Below are 23,155 nucleotides of genomic sequence, written 5' to 3' on the forward strand. Positions count from 1 at the left end.
TCGTCAATTCATCGTGGTGCAGACATAACGGTCACGTCCCAGTCCTGCTCCCCGAGCCTGGAACATCTGGCAATCAAGGGTTGCCATTTCTACCTGCCAAGGGAGTTCACTGCCATCATCCTGGCTGCAGTGTACATTCTGGCCAAGGCAAACGTCAGGCTGGCACTGGAAGAACTGAGCACTGTGATAAACAGCCATGAGACAGCACATCCGTATGCCTTCTTGATCATTATGGGAGACGTCTACCAGGCCAACCTGACAAACTACCACCAACACATCACATGTGAGACCAAGGGAACCCACACACTTGACCACTCCTACACCACCATGAAAAACACATACCGAGCCATACCACGATTGCACTTCGACAAGTCTGATCACCGAGCTGTACTTCTACTCCTGGCATATAAGCAGAGACTGAAGACCACAGCACCAGTGATAAAGACAACAAAGGTATGGTCGAGGGAGGCAGAGGAGCTTCTGCTGGACTGCTTTGAATTAGTGGGCTGGAACATAGTCAAGATCTTATCCTTACATATTACATAGATATTACATAGAATATTTTTTTTAATGTCGTACATTTTTTTCATAAGCTTCTGCTCTGGTCTTGCATGTAATTTATCCACTTCTATCCATACACAAGAATATTTCTCCAACTGCCAGGAAAATATACACCTCAAGTCAGCAATAGTTTCCATTCAATATCAAGGCAAGCATTCCTCTTGCAATCATCTACTTTCTAAGCTCAAACTTCCTTGGAAAGGAAGTTCCATAATCGCAATGCATGCATCACTTCATTCGAGTTTATTCTCGGTGTAATAAAAGTAAGTGCCTCAAATGTGTCCAAACGGTTTCCTTCCCTGCTTGTGAAACCGGAGTTTATGCAGGGTACATAGCACACGTGACAAAAAAGAATCAACAAGCATGTTTTTTCCAAAGAGTGAAGAACTTACTTCAGGATAATATCTTCAGTGCAAATCAGGACCTCGGCAATACGTAAAGTTAAAAGAAACTAGAAGAATTTACTCACGCAAGAAATTTCAATACGTGTTCAACTCAGCTTCTTCAAAATGAAATTAGCTATTTTATGAAATAGCTTTAACACTTAATCCACACAGAACAAAACACCCGAATCCATAACTTTCAAATCCACGTGATACATGACATATTTGATTTTTTTAAAATCGTAAATCTCAGAAATCAAAAGAAAGCATTTTTTTAAAAAACACAAGGGAACATCGCGATAGGCTGAAAAATTAATCACTCTGTCACTCGCTTCACCAGTTTCGTACCGTGAAAATACAAACACCGATAATAAAACATCTAAAGTGAAACATCGAGGTCACTCCCGAACATATTTATCAAAGCAATCCACTTAAAACTCATTTTCGGATCTCGGACTATGAGATGGTGCTTAATTTTTTTCACTGAAGTTGCAATTACACCCCCATTTCAACAAAATTGGACAGCTTTCCTTAAAGAGTCGTAAATCAACACAAACACCTGCGATTTCTTCTTCTTTAAACAACATGATTGCTCTCAAAGAAAAATCCTGGAACATAACTTGGGGAGATCAATGGGAAGGCACATTCATGAAATAAACACGCCACCGGACTCTGAATAAAGTGTCTAAAACTCGCTGGGCCATTCGACAATTTTCCTTTATTGACCAAAGCCGCATTGACAAAGGGCTACTCAACTTGACGAGTCGATTCTGATCGCTGGGAATCGACGCCATACTCCAGGATGCCTCCGGAGTTTCTCTGGGAGGAGATGGAGGGAAATACTAAAAAAGAAAATAATCAGTGATCGGACCCCACCTCACCCGGGAAAGCACAAGTCTGGAGAGAAAGATCTGCGCTTTAAACAGGCGGGGCGAATTCATTTGGAGGATCCAGAGCAACAACAACAAAAAAATAATAATCTGCAAAGGGGGGAGAATTTTTAAAAGAGCGTCTCGTCGCGGGTTAAAGGCCAAAAAGTTACTCAGCGCCGAAGAGCAAAGTTTTGCCCAACTTGGTTAAGAATCAGGGAGGTTTCCTTTGTTTGTGAAGTTTATACTCAAGGCGGAAAAAAAAACTCTTGGAAAGGAGAATGAATTACAACTGCAGCCACTCGGGAGAAATCAGAAGTCCGCCGAGTGCATTCTTAAAGGGCGATGCAGAACGCCAGCCCACATCGTCGCCTTGCATCGGGAACAGGTCTGGAGACCTGCCGGGAGTTTGCACACTTACTATGGGTCGTTGGTGAATCGTGGGCTCCGGGGCGGCTGGTATCCGTACAGATGGCAATACAGGACGTCGAAACAGAAGCAGCACATCTCCGAGTTGACCACCATGCTCCTGCCCCCGGGGCAGCCGCTGAAGCCGTTGGCGCGGGTCACCTCCTTGCAGTGGTTCTCGTTGGAGTTGGACGAGGTGGAGGAGGACGAGCAACTCGACAGCTTCTGCTTCTTCACTCCACAGCAGCCCGCCGCCATCTTGGAATCCGCCGGCGCTTCCGCGAAGCCTCGCTTTCTACCCATACTCCTCCGAGGTTACGGCGGAGGGAGGGGAGGGGAGGGGAGGGGAGGGGAGGGAGGGGAGGAGTTGGGAAGCGCCTTCGAGATCCTGGCAGGGGAAGAGAGAGAGAGAGAGAATCAGTGGCTGCGCGCGGAGGAAAGGTCCTGTCAGGACGGGCGCTCGAATCTGATTGGCCCGGCGGCGACGGGCGCTCGCGCCGCTTCCCGCGGACCGAGGGGGCATGGCGGAGCCGACGGCCTTTCCGTGAGTGACCCGATCCTGGTTATCCCCCCCCCCCCACCGCTCCCTCCCTCAGAAAACCTTTCTTTCAAAAAATAAATCAAACCCAAAGAGCAGCCGGGGACCGAGATTGACTGAGGGGGACCACCAGGCCCTGGCCATTAACTTCCACCGGGGACCACTGTAGTTTTCAGGATTCGACCCTCTCTCCCCCCCCTCCCTCCCTCTCCCCCCCCTCCCTCCCTCTCCCCCCCTCCCTCTCCCCCCCCTCCCTCCCTCTCCCCCCCCTCCCTCCCTCTCCCCCCCCTCCCTCCCTCTCCCCCCCCTCCCTCCCTCTCCCCCCCCTCCCTCCCTCTCCCCCCCCTCCCTCCCTCTCCCCCCCCTCCCTCCCTCTCCCCCCCCTCCCTCCCTCTCCCCCCCCTCCCTCCCTCTCCCCCCCCTCCCTCCCTCTCCCCCCCCTCCCTCCCTCTCCCCCCCCTCCCTCCCTCTCCCCCCCCTCCCTCCCTCTCCCCCCCCTCCCTCCCTCTCCCCCCCCTCCCTCCCTCTCCCCCCCCTCCCTCTCCCCCCCTCCCCTCCCCCCTTCCCCTCCCTCTCCCCCCTTCCCTCTCTCCCCCCTCCCCCCCTCCCCCCCCTCCCTCTCCCCTCCCCCCCCCTCCCCTCCCCCCCCTCTCCCCCTCCCTCTCCCTCTCCCCCTCCTCCCTCCCCTCCCTCCCTCCTCTCCCCCCTCCCTCTCCCCCTCCCCCCTCCCTCCCCCTCCTCCCTCTCCCCCTCCCTCCCTCTCCCCCCCTCCCTCCCTCTCCCCCCCTCCCTCCCTCTCCCTCTCCCCCCCCTCCCTCCCTCTCCCTCCTCCCTCCCTCTCCCCCTCCCTCCCTCCCTCTCCCCTCCCTCCCTCCCTCTCCCCTCCCTCCCTCCCTCTCCCCTCCCTCCCTCCCTCTCCCCTCCCTCCCTCCCTCTCCCCTCCCTCCCTCCCTCTCCCCTCCCTCCCTCCCTCCCTCTCCCCTCCCTCCCTCCCTCTCCCCTCCCTCCCTCCCTCTCCCCTCCCTCCCTCCCTCTCCCCTCCCTCCCTCCCTCTCCCCTCCCTCCCTCCCTCTCCCCTCCCTCCCTCCCTCTCCCCTCCCTCCCTCCCTCTCCCCTCCCTCCCTCCCTCTCCCCTCCCTCCCTCTCCCCTCCCTCCCTCTCCCCTCCCTCCCTCTCCCCTCCCTCCCTCCCTCTCCCCCCCTCCCCCCCTCCCTCCCTCTCCCCCCCTCCCCCCTCCCTCCCTCTCCCCCCTCCCTCTCCTCTCCCCCCCTCCCTCTCCTCTCCCCCCTCCCTCCCTCTCCCCCCCTCCCTCCCTCTCCCCCCCCCCTCCCTCTCCCCCCCTCCCTCCCTCTCCCCCCCCTCCCTCCCTCTCCCCCCCTCCCTCTCCTCTCCCCCCCCTCCCTCTCCTCTCCCCCCCTCCCTCTCCTCTCCCCCCCTCCCTCCCTCTCCCCCCTCCCTCCCTCTCCCCCCCTCCCTCCCTCTCCCCCCCTCCCTCCCTCTCCCCCCCTCCCTCCCTCTCCCCCCCTCCCTCCCTCTCCCCCCTCCCTCCCTCTCCCCCCCTCCCTCCCTCTCCCCCCCTCCCTCCCTCTCCCCCCCCTCCCTCCCTCTCCCCCCCTCCCTCCCTCTCCCCCCCCTCCCTCTCCCCCCCCTCCCTCTCCCCCCCCTCCCTCTCCCCCCCCTCCCTCTCCCCCCCCTCCCTCTCCCCCCTCCCCCTCCCCCCCCTCTCTCCCTCTCCCCCCCTCCCTCTCTCTCCCCCTCCCCTTTTCTCCCCCTCTCCCTCTCCCCCTTTGGGTTTCCCAAAGGATCCATTCCAATACTACGTTCTATCTTCATCCTCACCAACCAAAAACCTCAGTTCATCACCAGATCTTGCAGAGAGCATCTGCCAGGATGCGTTACAAAAATAAATCTGCAATTCACACTCTGAAAACAATTCGATTTAAATGTGGTGCAGTCAGCTGAATGTAAGCAAAAGCAGTACCACTTCGTGGGTTGCCGCATTTTTAAGCAAATGAGAAGGCAAAATAGGTCAGGCAGGCGCAACAACAAAAAAATAGGAGGCCAAATAGGGATTACAGTCTTCATGAGAGTGAAATAAACTACCCCGAGTAAATAGCACCTTTCCAGAGAGAGGAGTCAAGATATATGACAGGGAATTGGAATTTGTTCTGGTGAGAAATTCAAATTAAAACTTTTTTCCCTGCTCCAAAAAAAATGGTCTGCTGATGTTTTCAAATGCTGCATGTTATTCCCAATAAGCATAGTGAAACATTCGTTCAATTCAATTTTACCATTTTACTGTGATCAGAATATTGACTTTAGCTATATAGGATAAGAAATGCTGAAAAATGGTTTCAGAAAGTTCTGTGATGAAACAATGTAAGAATCGTGTTTTATTATTGGCATCTTTATGATATCAGTTTCATGGAAAAATAATTTCATTGACCCTATGGAGAGAAATGACAATTCAATGTTGAAGGTTGACCGTAGTAATGACAAATGTCAGTGTAATGGCATTATGAGTGATAAAGAGAATGAACAGAAAAATAAACAAAGAAGCCGAAATTTGGAGTAGTCACACAAGGTGATGGAGGCAATAGATGCATACAAAGGTGGGAAGAGAGCTAGAACTAGAGATTGAGAATGGAATAAAAAAGAGACAAAAAACAGTTGAAGTCTGTTGTGAAGACGAAAGTATCATTTTTGGGAAAATGCAAATAAAACAAAACTTGTTTATTGAAGCATACAAGATTCTCAAAGCTTTCCCATTTACCCATAAGCTGTCAACTAAGATAGACACTTACAATTTGGAAGAACCATAAACAGAGTTTCCTATCATAATTTTCAAAGTAGCTAAATGTGTATTATTCATTCTTTTTCTTTTCCCAAGGAGAACCACTTTGTTTACTTTGGTGGGCTTTATGAGAGTAACTGCAGCACATTGGAATGTTATAAATGAAAATAGATCACCCTGTATAATGAATAAAATAATAAATTACACAAAACTGTCTGGAAATATTCTGCTGTTTGAGATAGTGTTCTATTTCTCCATCCGACTTCAGGGAAGAACAAGAACTTGTTTCTTGATCTCCAACAAAGCTTGTCATTATTCAAATTATTATCCAATCTTTAATTCTCAAAAAAATAACTCAATTGAAATTTACTGCAGATCTAGAGATTTTGCTTCCTGGATATCAGGTCAAGACTGGTCAAAATCAGGAGGGCTATAGATGAAGGTGAATGGTCATAGACTTTTTCTCAGGAAAGAGGAGTCAAAAACTGGAGTACAAACATTTACATTAAAAATTGGTACCTACACCTGTGACTGCACTATACCTCCTCCCTCACCACTATTCAAGGCCCCAGTCTTTTTTTGCAAGAACAAACTTTATTCACGTTAAATTATTTACAAAGGAAAACCATTCAGGGCCCTTTTGACATCCTTAGTGATACTGTCACTGTACATTATTACATTCCTTCTCTATTTAGCATAACTGGCATCACTGTGACCCTTGTAGTCACTTCCCACTCTGTCATTTTCTGCATCTGATACTTCCAATGTGATTTCCTCGACATCGCTAGATGGTTGAGCTTTGTTGAGCACCTTTGCTCTATTCACTTCAATGACAAGGGCTCCCCAGTGGCCAACCACTTCAATTTCACATCCCATTGCCACAATGTTATGATTGTCCATGGCCCCAGGTATGCCATGTTGAAGGCATACTATGTTGAAGGCACATGCAAATTGGAGGAACCACACCTTATATTCCATCTTAACAGTCTCCAACTAGACAGCATCAATATCATCTTCAACAATTTCTATTAATTCCCTCACACAGTCTCTCTCTTTCCTTCATCCCTGTCCCCTTCCCTTCCTTCTATCAGAGACTCATCTTTCTTAGTCTTCTGCCCTCTCCCCATTACTTCTCAGCTTTGTTCTCTTTTACCCTCCTGCCTGTATCCATCTATTATACTTCATGCCTGTTAGGCTTTGTTCCTTTCCCTTTCCCACCCCCATCTTTTTATTCAGGCATATGCATAAGCTGTTGAATTTCTCAAACACTTTTGTGTCGTGCACAAGGCTCCAATATCTACAGATTTTCTTGTTTACCACTATTGAATGGTAATTTGATCACCTGTACTCAGGTTAGTTTCTACTTGGACCATTCATTTAGAAGGCACAGTATGATGGAAAACCTTCCTGAATGTATGTGACCTTAACAGCACTTTGGAAGTTAACCACTTTCTAGAATAAAATAGCAAGGTGCTGAAAAACCACATTAAAGATTCACTTCCCTCCCTCACCAGTAGACCTGATCACACTGTGAATCATCAACAAGATGCATTACAGCAATTCATCAGGGCTTCTTCAACATCATCTCTCAAACTACAGTATTTCTACCTAAAGGATAAGAGCAGCAGGAACATTGGAACACCATCACTTCCAAGTTTCTCCATAAATTCATCCAATATCCAGATGTGGACTTGCATAGCCTTCTTTTCATTGTTGTTTCATGATGAAACAACATTGTTTCGTGTGCCTAACATACAACATTATTGTGTATCTTCACTACATTGTATCAAAAAGATCACTCACCACCACCTTCTTTCAAAATGAATTAGCTGTTGCCAATTAATGACGGCCAGGACTGTATATGATCGTCTTGTGTAAATATAACAATTTTTTTTAGTAATTTCCAATATAAGTTCTAAGTTATGGATGTTTTTAAATAGCTCTTTTTAATATCTTATAACAACAGGTGGGCATTTGATATTAAATACACTATAGATTCATTAAGCTTTTTAGAACCTAGAGCGTAAACACCACATGATGCCAATTTTAACAAATCCCACCTTCCTGCATGTGGTCTATAGCCATTCATTTCCTGCCTATTAAATACCTCTGAAATGTTGCTGTAATTTCTGATTCCACCACTTTACACTGGCAGTGCATTTCAGACACCTATCACATCATGTAGAACAAGTGTCCTTGTAAATCTTTAAATTTATCCAATCTCATCTTAAAGCTATGCCCACTAGTATTTGACATTTCCACTCTGGGGAAAAAAAAATCTATCTACTCTCTCTCTCTCTGTCAAGTGCATTACCTTAATTAAAATAAAACAAGCACTACATATGCAGAAAATGCTGAAGACATGAATGTATGTTATCCAATTAAAAAGAAAACAGTTTCTGTCAGGATTTGTGATTGATATGATGAGTATTTCCTCTATTAGTGTTTCTATTTTGATGTCACGACATTTTTTGAGAGAACAAATTTATACAGTACATGGATCCTTCATCAGAATTAAAAAAAAGAATGCTTAAATAGGAACATAACAAATAAATGGGGGGAAATACACAAAAAAATGGAAGCCATTTGATTTGTATATTACTTTTGTGGAGAAAGGTTAAAGTGATGCAAAGACATTAATACTTAAATGATATAGAACATGTGGGCCATTACTGGGATTGAGGCTTGTGCATAAGACAAGTCTAATATAAATATGTGGGAGACTGAGCCTGGATCCTCCTTTAACCTTCTGTTCAAAATATATCTTTGATATTAGGCAACAATTTCCTGTATTTCTCCCACATAGCATCCTGTATCCCCTACTCAAATCTGACCCATATTGGGAGGATATTGAATTTAATATGACAGCTCGTGAAAGGATTGATGCACTTACTGCATCTTTGGACTTGCCAGAATTTGTAACTGAACATATTTTGTGTACAAATTCTATGGATCTAATACCACACTAAATTTCTGCCCTCTTAAAAAGATGCTGATTTACACTTTTCCCCAAAACCAGAAATCAAAAGAACTAAATTAAGCATTTTATTACATTGAAATTCTAACTTCTTTTCTGAAGGATTTTTTTTAAAATGAGAGAGCAAAGTAAAAATAGCACATGTTCAATATGCTATTTCTAATCCAAAATAAATCATAAAGATTAATTTCAAAATGTACCCAAGATTATCATGGAATGTTGATATCTAATATACTTCAAGGTTAGAGATACAGTCATTGGAAGTCTGTGGAAACAATGTAAACATTTTCATATGTTACAAGCCCAGAGGACCCATAAATCCAGCAGCAATAGATATTCACCAAGACAAAAGTTGCTTTTAGTTATCTTTAAACATGAAAAGAGAATCACACTTTAACTTATCCATTATTAACTTAAACTAACTTAACCCCTTTCTAATTCTAAGCGCACGTGTATGTAATGTGTGTGTAAGTTCAGAAAAGTTCTTTGGTTCACAGTCTAACCTCACTTCTCATTCCTCCAAGTTCACTGGTTGCAGGCAATTCTTATACTGTGCACAGAATTTAACATTTATAAAGCTCACCAGGCCTTGATGCTTGAAAGGTAAATGGTTACCACTCAGGAAGGTTTTCAGAGAGAGATTTGTTGTTCTAGGAGATCCACAACTAATTTACTTCCATCAGCCACTCCAGTGTCTTGCTGATGAAACTTGCCCCATCGGGGTTCTCCAGATGATAACCTCTTTCTTTTAAGTCACCACAGAGTTCCTTTTTGTTTCTTTCTTATTCCAAGTGAAACATTGGACAGCCAGTCCTTTCCTTTCCTCTTGCATGAACCACAAGGACTTTGACCAGGCTGAAATAAGAACCCATCTTACAAATGGGGTTTTCCACAAGCTTGTCAGCTTGTCCCAGCTGCTGTTGCTTGGCTGTAACACTAGAAGTGATCTGTGTGTGTGTGTGTGTGTGTGTGTGTTTCTCTCTCTCTCTCTCTCTCTTTCTCTCTCTGTCAGAGAGAAAAAAGCCTGTTTGACTCGCTCTGCTTCCCAAACCACGTGACCCTCTTAGAACAGCTCCAGACAAGATCTTTCATCTATTGCCTTTTTGGAAACAACAATCCATTAGTGAAGTCTCTTGGGCACTCTCTAAAGCTCTTGCAAAGGCTGTGGTGCCAATATGTCTAGCATTAACAGAGCTCCAGTATTTCAAATAAGATCTGTTTTAAAGTGTTTGTATGTAACCTACTCTAACAAACCTTTCCCAATTTATCTCCCAAAAACATATCTATATACTATTGTCACACATGGAAATTAGCGGGAAATAATATAATTTCTTTATGATTGTGCACATTGTTACAGGATAGATTTTATGCATACCTTTAAGAGGTAAGAATGGAATAGATTTCATTTTATTGTATTCAGTCACCAACCTCTTTTTCAATTGTACAGAATGTACTGAATTCTTTAGTGTCAACCTAGAAATATGATCTCAAGAAAGAAGAAAGCGACATGAATTATGTTTAAATTCGCAGCTTTGCGTATACAGAGCCGTTGTCATACCCACACTCCTGTTCGGCTCCGAATCATGGGTCCTCTACCGGCATCACCTACGGCTCCTAGAACGCTTCCACCAGCGTTGTCTCTGCTCCATCCTCAACATTCATTGGAGCGAATTCATCTCCAACATCGAAGTACTCGAGATGGCAGAGGCCGACAGCATTGAATCCACGCTGCTGAAGATCCAACTGCGCTGGGTAGGTCACGTCTCCAGAATGGAGGACCATCGCCTTCCCAAGATCGTGTTATATGGCAAGCTCTCCACTGGCCACCGAGACAGAGGTGCACCAAAGAAGAGGTGCACCAAAGAAGAGGTGCACCAAAGAAGAGGTACACCAAAGAAGAGGTACAAGGACTGCCTAAAGAAAACTCTTGGTGCCTGCCACATTGACCATCGCCAGTGGGCTGATATCACCTCAAACCGTGCATCTTAGCACCTCACAGTTCGGCGGGCAGCAACCTCCTTTGAAGAAGAGCGCAGAGCCCACCTCACTGTCAAAAGACAAAGGAGGAAAAACCCAACACCCAACCCCAACCAACCAATTTTCCCTTGGAACTGCTGCAACCGTGTCTGCCTGTTCCGCATCGGACTTGTCAGCCACAAACGAGCCTGCAGCTGACGTGGACATTACCCCTCCATAAATCTTTGTTCGCGAAGCCAAGCCAAAGAAGTAAACCAAATATTTATGTTTGTGTTGAATTCTAAATAAATATCCTATTTCCATTTATCAAAACACCTTGATCAAAAATGTTCAGATTGTACATTTCACAGTGCATACATACACATCAAGAAACGCATCCAATTGAAGAATAAAACACAGAAGAATCGGATGCTAATGAGGTATATCCAGTGTTCTTACATTGGAGAAGTAATCCCCGCATTCTGATCTTCCATGTAATAAAATTAAGGCTGACCTGATCTTTGACTTCAACAGTCTTTTCCTTCTTCATCCAACAACCCTCAATTCCCCACTATAATACAAAAGCCTTGAGTTACAGCAGTCTGGGATTGAGAATTCTAAAGAAACAATTTTTAAAAGAGACAATTTTTTTTGACATGTTAGTTGCAACAAGCAAGGATTTATAATAATTTGTTTTCACATGCACCCTAGATTGTAACTCTTCTGACAAAATTGTTATCTTGCGTATCTGGTAGAAACTGGACAATATTACAAAAAAATGGCAAATCCTTTCCTGCCTGAATCTGACTAACTGTAATTTCAAATTTCAAGTGGCAAGAACTGGCCAAGTTAGCAGGATCTCATTTAAATATGTTAAACAAATAAAATACAGCATAATTCACATTTTAACTAGAAAATGCTTGGCTTTTTATGACAGGATAAAGAGCCAGTAGAGAAGAGGATTAAAAAGGCAATTTTGTGTGTATAGTTTTGTTTCCTTGTAGTCCAAGGACAATAGGAATGCCTCTTGGATCTTCCCAAAGCCCTTAAAGACAGGAATCCCACTGCCACTGATGGATAATTCAGCAAACTATCTGATTTAATCTAAAGTATGATCCTAAATTTGACAAGGATGCCTGAAAACTCACCAAACTATGTCTGCTTCCCCCCATTTTTGTCTTGTCCAGAGTTAAAAATAGAAGGCCAAGGTCATTTGAATAAATAATTTTTCATGTAAATGTTAGTGGATAAAGTATTATTCTGTAATTTACTGCAAATGATATTTAGAAAATATTTTCTCTTAAAGTGTCTAAATACCATTTGTAAAGATGTCAGGTAAAGGTAAATGCAAAAACTTAAAATAGATTGATCTAGTTGAAAAGTTAGCATGGTGGATAACATAGCAATGTTGTCTTTAATTTGCTTCAATGAATGAACTCCACATCCATTCATCTGTTATTTAAAAAAATGCAGCTTTTAGTCCCCAAATGCAGGAAGCTGAGAGATGATCATATACAGATATGTAAGATCATAATGGACAGAAATGAGATGATTAGTCACAGTCTTTTTCTCAGGGTAAGAGAGTCCAAAATTGGGGGGCACAAATTCAAAGTGGGAGGGGAAAGATGTAAAGGAGGCCTGAGGGGCCTCCTTCATTTTCACATGAAGGGTGTTGGGTATATGGAACAAGTTGCCAGAGGAAGTGATATAGGAAGTTATAATTACAATAGTTGGAAAAAAAAATGTAGACAGTTAAGTGGATAGGAAAGTTTAGAGGGATATGGGTCAAACACAGGCATCGTGGCTCTGATGGCCGAGGTGGGCCAAAAGGCCTGTTTCCACACTATATTCTATAACTCTACAGTCCTCAGAAGCTCAGGACCTTCTTCCTGACCTGCCCTCCATTTGATAACTACTCCTCATCAGCACCATGTTATTCAGCCTCTGATTATATCTGCCAACAACTGACATCACATTCTGTAACCATTGATTTTAAATCACTTGAAAATGACAATTACACCTTAACTACCAAATTGACAGTCTGCAATCAATGATTTTCTGATAATGGAAGAATCCTCCTCTGATCTTTACTTTAACTTTCAGAATTCAGACCCTACCCTCTACCAGACTACTAATTGAACCCTCTCACCCATACTACAACCATTTCCCAGCAGCTGACCCTACCTTGTCCTGTAACTATCGATCAGTCCCAATTCCTGACCACCAAATCGCATAGTCTGGGATTTGCTCTTCTGTCAGTGTCATAGAGTTGTATACCACAGAAGCAAGCCTTATTAGCCCACCATGTTCATGCCAAACATTTTGCCTATACACAACTATCATTTTCCTTCATTAGGTTCATATCCTTTTACATTTTGCCTTTTAAATGTGATAACTGTATCTGATTGTAGGAAGTATGTTCCAAATATTAACCATTCCCTGTAAAATAAATCTTTCCTCTAATATCCCCATTTAAACTCCAATCCATCATGTTAAAACTGTGTTGTCTTGAATTTGATATCCCTACTAATGGAAAAAAGATTTTGGCCATCTATCCTAACCATGACTCTCTTAATCTCATATGGGTCACCCCTCAACTTTCTTCACTCCAAGGAAAACAAGCTCAGCCTATCCAATCTCTCCTCATAACTAATGTCCTTCAATCTAGGCAAACTTCTGATGAATCTCCTTTGCATTCTATCCAGTGCAATAATATTCTTCCCTGATCTGAACTGCACACAGTATTCCCGAGAGTAGCCAAACCAATGTTTTATAAACCTGCAACAAACCATCTTTTATACTCTGAAGTATTGATCAATGAAGGAAAGTGAGCCACGTACCTACTTCACCATTCTATCTACCTATGTTGAACTTTAAGGGATCTATGAACTTGAACCCTTGGTCTCTCTGTTCAACAACATTCCTTGGAGCGCCTTCATCCCTAACATCGAAGTACTCGAGATGGCAGAGGCCGACAGCATCGAGTCCACGCTGCTGAAGATCCAGCTGCGCTGGGTGGGTCACGTCTCCAGAATGGAGGACCATCGCCTTCCCAAGATCGTGTTCTATGGCGAGCTCTCCACTGGCCACCGTGACAGAGGTGCACCAAAGAAGAGGTACAAGGACTGCCTAAAGAAATCTCTTGGTGCCTGCCACATTGACCACCGCCAGTGGGCTGATCTCGCCTCAAACCGTGCATCTTGGCGCCTCACAGTTTGACGGGCAGCAACCTCCTTTGAAGAAGACCGCAGAGCCCACCTCACTGACAAAAGGCAAAGGAGGAAAAACCCAACACCCAACCCCAACCAACCAATTTTCCCCTGCAACCGCTGCAATCGTGTCTGCCTGTCCCGCATCGGACTTGTCAGCCACAAACGAGCCTGCAGCTGACGTGGACTTTTTACCCCCTCCATAAATCTTCATCCGCGAAGCCAAGCCAAAGAAGACATTGTACCCCTATTAAATTTCCCAAAATGCATCAATGCACACATCTGCCAACCCTCCATCCAACTTTCCTACTGATCTATTTATCATGACGGCATCATTCTCCCCCTGCTTTAGATATCCCTGATTTCTCTAGTTCATTTCACACTTGCAAGAGGGAAAGCCATTGCTAACTGATCCTCAAACAAAATCATTGTTGCCTTCCACAATTTAGTTAAGCCGTGGAAATCCCAAGCACCTGACTTAATTGTATTGAAAGATTGGACAATAGACAATAGGAGCTGGAGTAGGCCCTTCGGCCCTTCGAGCCAGCACCGCCATTTTACAGATCATGGCTGATCACTACTATCAGTACCCCTTTCCAGCCTTATCCCCATAACCCTTAACTCCTTTGCCCACTAGAGTCTTATCTAACTCTCTTTTGAACATAATCAGCGAATCTGCCTCTACCACCCTCTGTGGCAGAGCATTCCACAGATTCACACTTCTCTGGGTAAAAGAATGTTTTCTCATCTCCGTCCTAAAGGGCCTACCCTGTATTCTTAAACTATGCCAGATTGGGATCTGGTTTGGAAGGTGGGCCATTGGGTATGAGGTTGGTGATCAGGGACTGGTAAACATAGGGTCAATGCATTGTCGGGTGAGGGTAATCAGAGGAAAGAATCAAAAGTTAAAGGTAAAGGTTCTGTTAATGTCACGTAATATTACATTTAGAATGTAACATACATGAAATTCCTTAACTTTGTCTACTGTAAGGAAGACAGGGAGTCACCGCTTTGTCCAGCGCCCCTCACAGAAATGAGGCCCCAGGGAGGAACAATCTTGCAACCCATGAACCAAGCTCTCCCATGATGATTCAAAAAAGTATTTAAGATATTCCATTATGCTCTAAAAGGAATATTACACAGCCATCCTATTGCCAGTTACATGAAATTATTTAAGTGTAAACTTATGCTAGTTGAATTTCTAGCATGACATGAAATAATTGGAAATACCATGCTTCATCCAAAAAGTTTTCAATTGAATAACTGAAAAGTGGAACAGCTTTGTACAATTCAAGTTTTAAGCAAAATATTGTTTCTAAATTTTAAATTTAAATTTAGATTATACAGCGTGGTAACAGGTCATTTCAGCCATCGAGTCTGAGCCACCTAATTCACACTCAATTAACCTACACCTCCAGTATGTTTCAAATGGTGGGAGGAAACTAGAGCCCCTCAGGGAAAACCCACGAAGACACAGGGAGAATGTACAAACTCCTTATAGACCATGTGGGATTCGCACCCCGATCCCGATCGCTGATGCTGTAAGGGCATTCTGCTAACCTCTACACCAACTGTTCCGCATATGCTCTTTACCAAAGAATTTCCCTATCCCCATTTCTTTTAGCTGATCACATTATTTCCAAATTAGTGATGAAAACATTTTGCCATTATTTTACAAAGATGCAGATGAAACACTCCCACCATGGCAATATTTATCACAAACTTCATAAATTTGCCTTTCTTACAACGTTCTTCATTAAACATTATTTACAAATTAAATCTCATTCAGACACATAATTCCACTACCAAATATTGTTGTATGTTTTCCAATCCTACATTTATTTTGAAGAATATATTATAATGTCGATACTTTAAAATATTCTTGGTGTGATGGCTTTTTAAAATAAATTTACTTTTAAATATAGTGTCTGGCTTGGAGTATTTGCATTAAAAAAATAAATGCATCTTCCTGGGTGTAAAAGGGATTTACTCTCAGGTAAATAGATGTAAAGCAACGGAACATCTAATTAGATACGAGAAACTAAATTCTACATCTAGGCCAACCTTACACTAACTGTCCCAAAAGCAATATCTGAAAGAGTTCAAAGCGATGATTCTGGAAGAAATAAGGAACAGAACTTAATCAATTACTTAAATAAATTTGCTACTTTAGTTGAGTTCTTAGGAATTATCATGCTACCTAGTGGAACACTTCAAAAATGCAAACAATTAACTCATATTTCCATTCCTGTCTAATACACATTCCAGTCCATGCGGGTTAACAGGCTTCAAATATATAAAACTCCGATCTTGATCCATAGTTGATAGTCTGAAAAATGCCTCTTTAAGCAGCATAGATAATTCAAGAAATATATGAATTGAAAACCAAAAGAGATATTTTTTGAACTAATAAATACAAAGCTGTAGTTCCCCAGTAAAAAAAATGGTATTTTTTCGAATACTATTAGGATATGAAAATGGCAGTGCTGCCGCTGGTGCTGACCCGTGGGGTGCAAGGAATGGAGATGCAACACTCCTATGGAGTCCAACTGCCCACTCAACTGTCGTCAGCTCCACACATGCTTTGAACAACATGTTAAAGGAGCCGACGGCAGTTTTATTTATAATATCGTGACTGCTGGGTCTGTGCCCAAGATGGCGGCGCCTATGATTGGCAGCAGCCACAAGGGGTTGCAAATTCCAGGGGAGCGGAGGACAGGAGCAGAGCACCAGAAAATGGGGAGACCATTCTCCCATCTGAGAAGGAGAAGCAGAGAAGATAACGGTGACCATGGTGGCAGACCAGTGAGGGGGTCGTGCGACTCAAAGACCAATGCGGTGGCTGCTAGAGATTGCTGTCGGGAGACTTGTGCTGGGCTGCGGACTGCTGGAGACTGGCTGAAGGGATACCAGGTATCGGAACCAGGATGCGAGGCTGTGCTAAAGGCACTGAAGGGTTCTGGACCGTGTCAGAGGTTTGGATTTGTGGGTTGCTAATGGTTTGGACTGGTCTCTATAAGGCTGTGGAAGTGCTGGGGGCAAATCTATAGACACTCGGTGACTCTGGGGAGACTCCCTTTTGCTTCTCTTTCTTTGACTGGAAGAGGCGCTTCAGGCAATTTCTGTCGATGGCAAATCTGTCTGCCTTACAGCAGGCAAAAGCAATTTCATGTAATATGACACTGTTTTATTACAATGACAATAAATTGTTTTTTGAACCTTGAGGAAATGGTTCATTTGTATTATTGCTAAGAGAGTGAGGATTGACTCATTGGCTGCACGCTTTGTCCTGATACATTTGTCCCTTACATTTGGCGACATATCAAAGCATTGGCATAACATCTTCATTTTGTCCTGCATTGACATGTGAGTCAAAATGATCTAATTCATCAATTAGCAACCTCACCCAGATGCTATGATTCCTTTCAACAGCTTTGCCTGCTGCACTTAACATTCTTTAGGGTTGTCCAAAGTATTTTCCATCTTACAGCAAGTATTTTAGACTTCAGGTGTTTCTCATCTATCTTGATTTTTTACTTTTATTGTCATTTTATTTCACTCGCCAGTTACATTGAACATGACTGACTATTATTTTAGATCAACAACTGTAAAACATAGTATAGAGAAGTAGCGTATTTCCTTGATCTGTCGCGTTTTCCTGCACACATATTCTTTCATCCCTTTTTACAGCTTTTTTTTTCTCTTGCCTGTCTCAGTTGAACCATGTGCTTTCCTATTGCCTATCAATCTAAGTTACTTCCAAGTCTCCTTTTAAGCATATTGTGAGTTCCAGATCAGCAATAGCCCTAATGGTTGACATATTACTGAAAATTTTCATGTTAATTTTATTCACTGTCATTTTATTTTGAATTTTAACTTCTATGGAACCCACCCAAATAATAGAAGTAAAACACTGTAAAAATCTGTAGACACCATGGTTGAAGTAAAAACACACAAGGCTGGAGAAACCCAGCAGGTCAAACAGTGTCCTTTCTATAGCAAAGGTAAAACTACACAATGTTTCAAGCTTGAGCCCTTCATCAACGTATGGAAAAATGGTGGCAGGCATCCGAGAAAAAGAGTAAGGGGGGGAGAGGTGTGGTCACAAAGGCAGGAGATGATAGGTACAGTACATGATATAGTCCTTCAGTCATTAATGAGGCTATTTTCCCTTTATTTTAAGAAGAATTATACTGCTATCTCCATAGGACATAACAGGTCGATTACAGTAATAAATAATGTGTACTTACAGATATGAAGACTACCTTTTATATTCATCATAATTTTGAAAAGACTGAAATCATCCTTCCATTTTCATTGAAGTTTTTGCCATCACTGTTCTGTCTAGTTAACTATTTTCATGTTTGTGAATTAGTTTGCCATCTGCTTTGGTGAATCCCTATCTATATTTTAAGATTAGCTTTCAATATTCAGTTATAAGATTATTATCCTAACACTTACCAAAGTTACACCCAAACCCAACTCAGCTGTGTTTATTAACTTTCAAAAGAAGCCTTCCAGTCTTCTTTTCCTTTTCCAGGAGTAAAGTTACAATTATCAAAGATAAAGTTTATTTTTATTATTGATGCTTTTTTTGAACAACATTTACTTTTCTTCCTGGAGACTGGCTAGTACTATTGAGAGAATTATATGAGGTTATCATATTAATTAACTGGGAATAGGAATTTTTAGAAAAAACTTAAGACATGCCTTAAGGAACATTACATCATAGATCATCATGAATGATAATCATTTAAATAAGTTTTGTGTTATACAGAATACTTCCATAAATATTGAATATTTCTTGATGAACCTTTGTTAGAAGGTCAAAAAATACCATAAACACATTGGCATACAGTTCTGTATATTCTTAATATTTCAATGTACTCTAGAGTGTATTGTCAGAAACTCTCATGTAGAACCTGAGTATTCATAATGTACAAATTTAACACTTCCAATGCACTCTTTGATCCTGAGTGTCGATTAATGCTACCTTTAAATTTAGTTTTCATTGAGCAATTTTAATTTATTGACTTTTTGAATTATGGAGTAATGAACCAATTGAGACTATAATGCCATCCACAACCCCAAATATTCATTCCCTCTACCAATGACATTTCATTACTGCATTGTAAATCATTTATAAAATATAATGTGTTATTTGCTCAGTCCACTTTTACTGCACATGATCTCAGCAAGGACATGGAGGGCAGATGTATAGAAAAGCTACACCTGCAGATTCTTCTCCAGATCAGTGAATCATCCTTATTTGAATATATGTCACTGTTCTTTCATTATTTCTAATTCTAAATCCAGGAACTCCAGACTGTGAATGTACCTTTACCAAAAAGTGCTGCAGTTTAAGAATCTGGACATCTTCTCCAGGGCAATTGGAATCAGATTTGTCAGTGATGCCCAGATCCCAAGAAATTATCATTACAAATTACATATTGAATCTAAAACATTATTTTCAAAGGTGTTGGTTCAATACCTGAGCATACATTATTAGCTTTATTATTAGCTTTCCTCTTTAGCAGATATAATAACCAACTACAAGAGAAATTAATCTGAGGTTTGTGGTACATATTAATATACCACATGTGACAGTACTGAAATGGCACATTTTTGGATATTCTCCAAAATTAACATATATGGTAAATATTCTGATTTGGCACTACTGGTGTCAAAATTGGGAATACTGTATTTCTAATTTGCTAAGAGATTATTGGTCAGAGTGGAGATGTGGGTGAAGAATTAGTAAACCTCATTATATACTGAACTTCAAGTGACTGACCAAATTCTTTTTTAATTTTATCAATTCTATTTCATCTCATTTCTGTAATTCAGCTAATGGGAAAATATTGAAAAATATTTTCTAAATTTCACTTTTAAAATGTGTTTTTTAATCTATGCAATTATAGTCAGTTGCAAAATTATATAATTCTTTTTTATTTTTTAAAATTATTTTTAATTTAGACATGCAGCATGGTAACAGCCCATTTTGGCCTATGAGCCCGTGCCGCCCAATTACACCCAATTAACCTACAATCCCCAGTACGTTTTGAACAGTGGGATGAAACCGGAACCCTTGGGGAAAACCCACATAGACACGACAAGAACGTAAAAACAAACAGCGCAGGATTCAAACCATGGACCCGATCGCTGGCACTAACTGTGCTGCCCTATTTTCCCATAAATTCAGAGCTTTTATGCACATACAGTCCATTTTAGGACTTGGGAGTAAGAACATAAAACTTAACTGCACAAAAGCTGAAAGGTTATACAGGTCCCAGAACTGATTTTAAAAAGTGCACAAACACCAGGAAGTAAAATTGTAGCAATGACAATTATTATTGCAGGGAGAACAGTACATAACAGTCTGTAGATTATGAGCTCTTAAATACCAAACCATTAGATGAATTGTTACCTCTTCTACACAGTAGCAAAATAGCTAAATCACTCCAGCTGACCAGTTAAAAGGTTTAATTTCATTGGAAACAAGATGCCTCTGCTCTTTTGCAGATTCTGAAACATTTTTTTCCAGTAATTGTATCGGACCATTTACATAACAAAGATTCTGTGGAGATTGTTGGGTGATTGAGAAACAATAAAGGATGGAGGTGAGCAGAAAGACAGAATAGAGTGTCTGAAAATAGAGCTGGAGAATATTGAAGGAAGCCTATTAAGGTAAGGATATATAGGAAGCCAGTTAATTTATTCTGCTGATATAAAAAATATAGTTGGTTATCACCACCCCCTAAATCTGCCATCATGTTTATAGCTTTGGCAATGATTCTTTCCCAGTTCGATCTTGATCAGTTTGGTAAATTACTGTTGAGAATCACAGTTTTCTTTTTTTAAAGAAAGCAACAGTTCTGACTTGCTCTTAAACTGTGATGTCATTCATGTAAAATTCTAACTCTTGAGGTTGTACCTCCATAAGCGAGACTGAATACTTTTTTAGTAAACCCTGAGGAGTGAGCCTAACTTATTTTCATCTGGTTTTGTGCGATCAAGGGCGACTAATTATGACAACGCGAGAATTCCAATAATTAGACAGAAAGGGCAAGTTGAGGTAGCTAGTATTTTGGAAGGTGGCATACTCTTTTTTTTTTCCATTTACACAGCACTTTTGTGTGCTCCCAGTGCATGGTCGTTCTCAGAAGAATCCTAAAAGCATGTCCAGTTGAAACAATCATGGCTCACAAATTCCCAAAAGCTGGTGGGGTTGTTGCTTTGGAACACATACTTGAATCTTTTTCACTGCCCATTTGGTAATCTCTTCCCAGAGCTCAGAACACTGGCTGTTTTGGGAGACTGGTGATGGACATGTGATTGGTATGGTCTGCCCAACAGATCTGGCTTGATGTAAGTAGGGCCTCAGTGCTGGGTAGGTTGGCCTAGAAGACACTGATATTCGTTCACTTCTCCTTTATTGTGAAGTTGGAGAATGTTGCTGAGACTGCATTTGTGGTATCTTTCCAATGTGTTGAGGTGTTTGCTGCAGTTAGTCTAGAGCTCAGCAGCAAGGAGGTGAAGCTGGGTAACCAAATGGAAATAAATAGTTACACCAAACATTCAGTGAGCTTTTAATTAAATTACGAACCTTTGTATCCCAAAACAATTGGAAATTTCATTTTGTGTATTGTTTTCAGTGTTAATTTTCAATTTTAATTTGCTTTAAATTAGAGGTCTTGAAAAGCCAACATTTGAGCAAAGTTGAATATCAATTGCCAGAAACAATTAAATAATCTTGAAAAGTTTAGGCCTTCAATTGGATAATCAAAAATTGGCAATGGGGCCATGATGCAAAATTAATCTACACACTTTTGACCATAAAACATTCATATTTCAACCTCATTAAAAGGATTTCAACAAATATATATCTGTAATGAAACTGATTTTGGCCTCTGGGGCCCAATTCCCTAAGTGCCAAGCACCATTCAAGCCTATTCAAAGATGCTTGTTTCTCTTAAAGGAGAAGACTTTAGGATCTTTATGTAAGGAATGAAAATGAAGTCACCCCAGGTTTCCAATGTGACTTTGCAGACCTTATCTGCTGATGTGGCTAGAGGAGAGAGGGCTCTTTTCCCACAGAGAACTATCAAGTTCACTTTATTTTTGTCAATACACAGTGACAAGTGGCAACAGGAGGGGTAGAAGTTGAGATCAATGCAAGGACTCAAGTTCCTTGGAAGTGAATTCCCTTGAAAGAGATTTAATAGCCTTGCACATATGGGGTGAATTAGTGACGACTTCATCAAACCTTATATCCCCTTACTGCACTGCTTTGTGAGAAACACTCTCATTGCTTGCTCATCAATGACTCAGCATTCAAATGTCCCAAGAACCATTACATACGCCATTCCAAGTCTCTAACTCACACCTCATTAGCTTGTACAAATATATTCATTCATGGCAGGCACATTTTTGAAACACTCATTGTCATTAACACTCAATATTGAATTCTGTAATATCAAGTAACTCACTTCCTTTGTCTGTATCAGAACTGGTAATTTCTGCCATAAGTCATCCATCTGTAATATTGTCTCATTTTTTCTCTCCATTATCATGACTCGATCTGCTGGTCATGTCCTACTGTTGATGGGAATGTGGGGAGAATAAAAATTAAGATTCGTGTAGGATGATTGTAAAAATGTGTGTTACTAAGTTACTCCTCAATGAAACAAACCCAGGCTATTCAGTCTCTTTTCAGAACTTGTACACCAAGCAACTTCCTGGTGAATATCCTCTGTACTCTTTCCATTGCAATTTTGGAAGTAAAACATGAAATTTTGCAGAAAAGTAAAAGCACAATACTGGAGAAACTCAGTAGGTCAAATAGTGTCCTTTATATAACAAAGATCCAACTAATATTTTTAGTTTATAAAAATAATACACTGGCTGTACCCTGATCCAGCCATTCTCAATCTTTTTTTGGCTTTGTCCCTGATGACTCTGGTCAAAATTTATGAGCCCCCTTTCCAGTGATGCAGTCAAGTTTAGTTGGTTACTTCTGTGTCCTTGCGTCCTACCGACTACATAAAAAGAAATATGATTTCAGTCCGCACCCCACCCCCCCCCCCCCACAAATGTGCTGTGGCCCCCAGGAATCATATGGCCCCATTAAGAATGGCTGCCCTGATCAATGATTTATTGTTATACCCTTCTGGTCTCACTATTATCCTGTTTAACTTCATAACCATCTTATCTCTCTTTGCTGCCAACATCAGGGATTCTTTGATTTGTTCACCAACTCTTCTGTTCTTCAGTTCTCTTAATTCCTTACCAATCATTAAGTATTTCTCATAATTAATAGTTAATAAAAAGTGCATCTGCCATTTCTCTCTCCTCATCCAGCCAAATGAGAATAGTGAATTTAATCATTAAAATTCATACATTCATATTTTAAAAAATGGATCTAGCTATAGTAAGGATCCCAATGTCGATCAATGTGGTA

General features: G+C 41.8%; 1 long non-coding RNA gene across 15 annotated transcripts in view; it reads left to right on the forward strand.

Moving 5' to 3' along the window:
• Positions 1–1,595: 1,595 nt before the first annotated feature.
• The window catches only part of LOC138740340 (uncharacterized), a 317,539-nt gene continuing 295,979 nt past the window's right edge, over positions 1,596–23,155 (forward strand). For 4 of the 15 annotated variants that reach the window (XR_011342854.1, XR_011342849.1, XR_011342853.1 and 1 more), the window contains exons 1-2: positions 1,608–2,765; positions 20,218–20,382. This is a non-coding gene — a long non-coding RNA (uncharacterized lncRNA). Of the gene's footprint in view, positions 2,766–9,977; positions 10,820–20,217; positions 20,383–23,155 lie in introns of those variants that run through there. The other 11 variants (XR_011342847.1, XR_011342846.1, XR_011342848.1 and 8 more) reach the window with 7 other exon arrangements.

Source organism: Narcine bancroftii, chromosome 8, assembly GCF_036971445.1.
Source record: "Narcine bancroftii isolate sNarBan1 chromosome 8, sNarBan1.hap1, whole genome shotgun sequence".
Classification (NCBI taxonomy): domain Eukaryota; kingdom Metazoa; phylum Chordata; class Chondrichthyes; order Torpediniformes; family Narcinidae; genus Narcine; species Narcine bancroftii.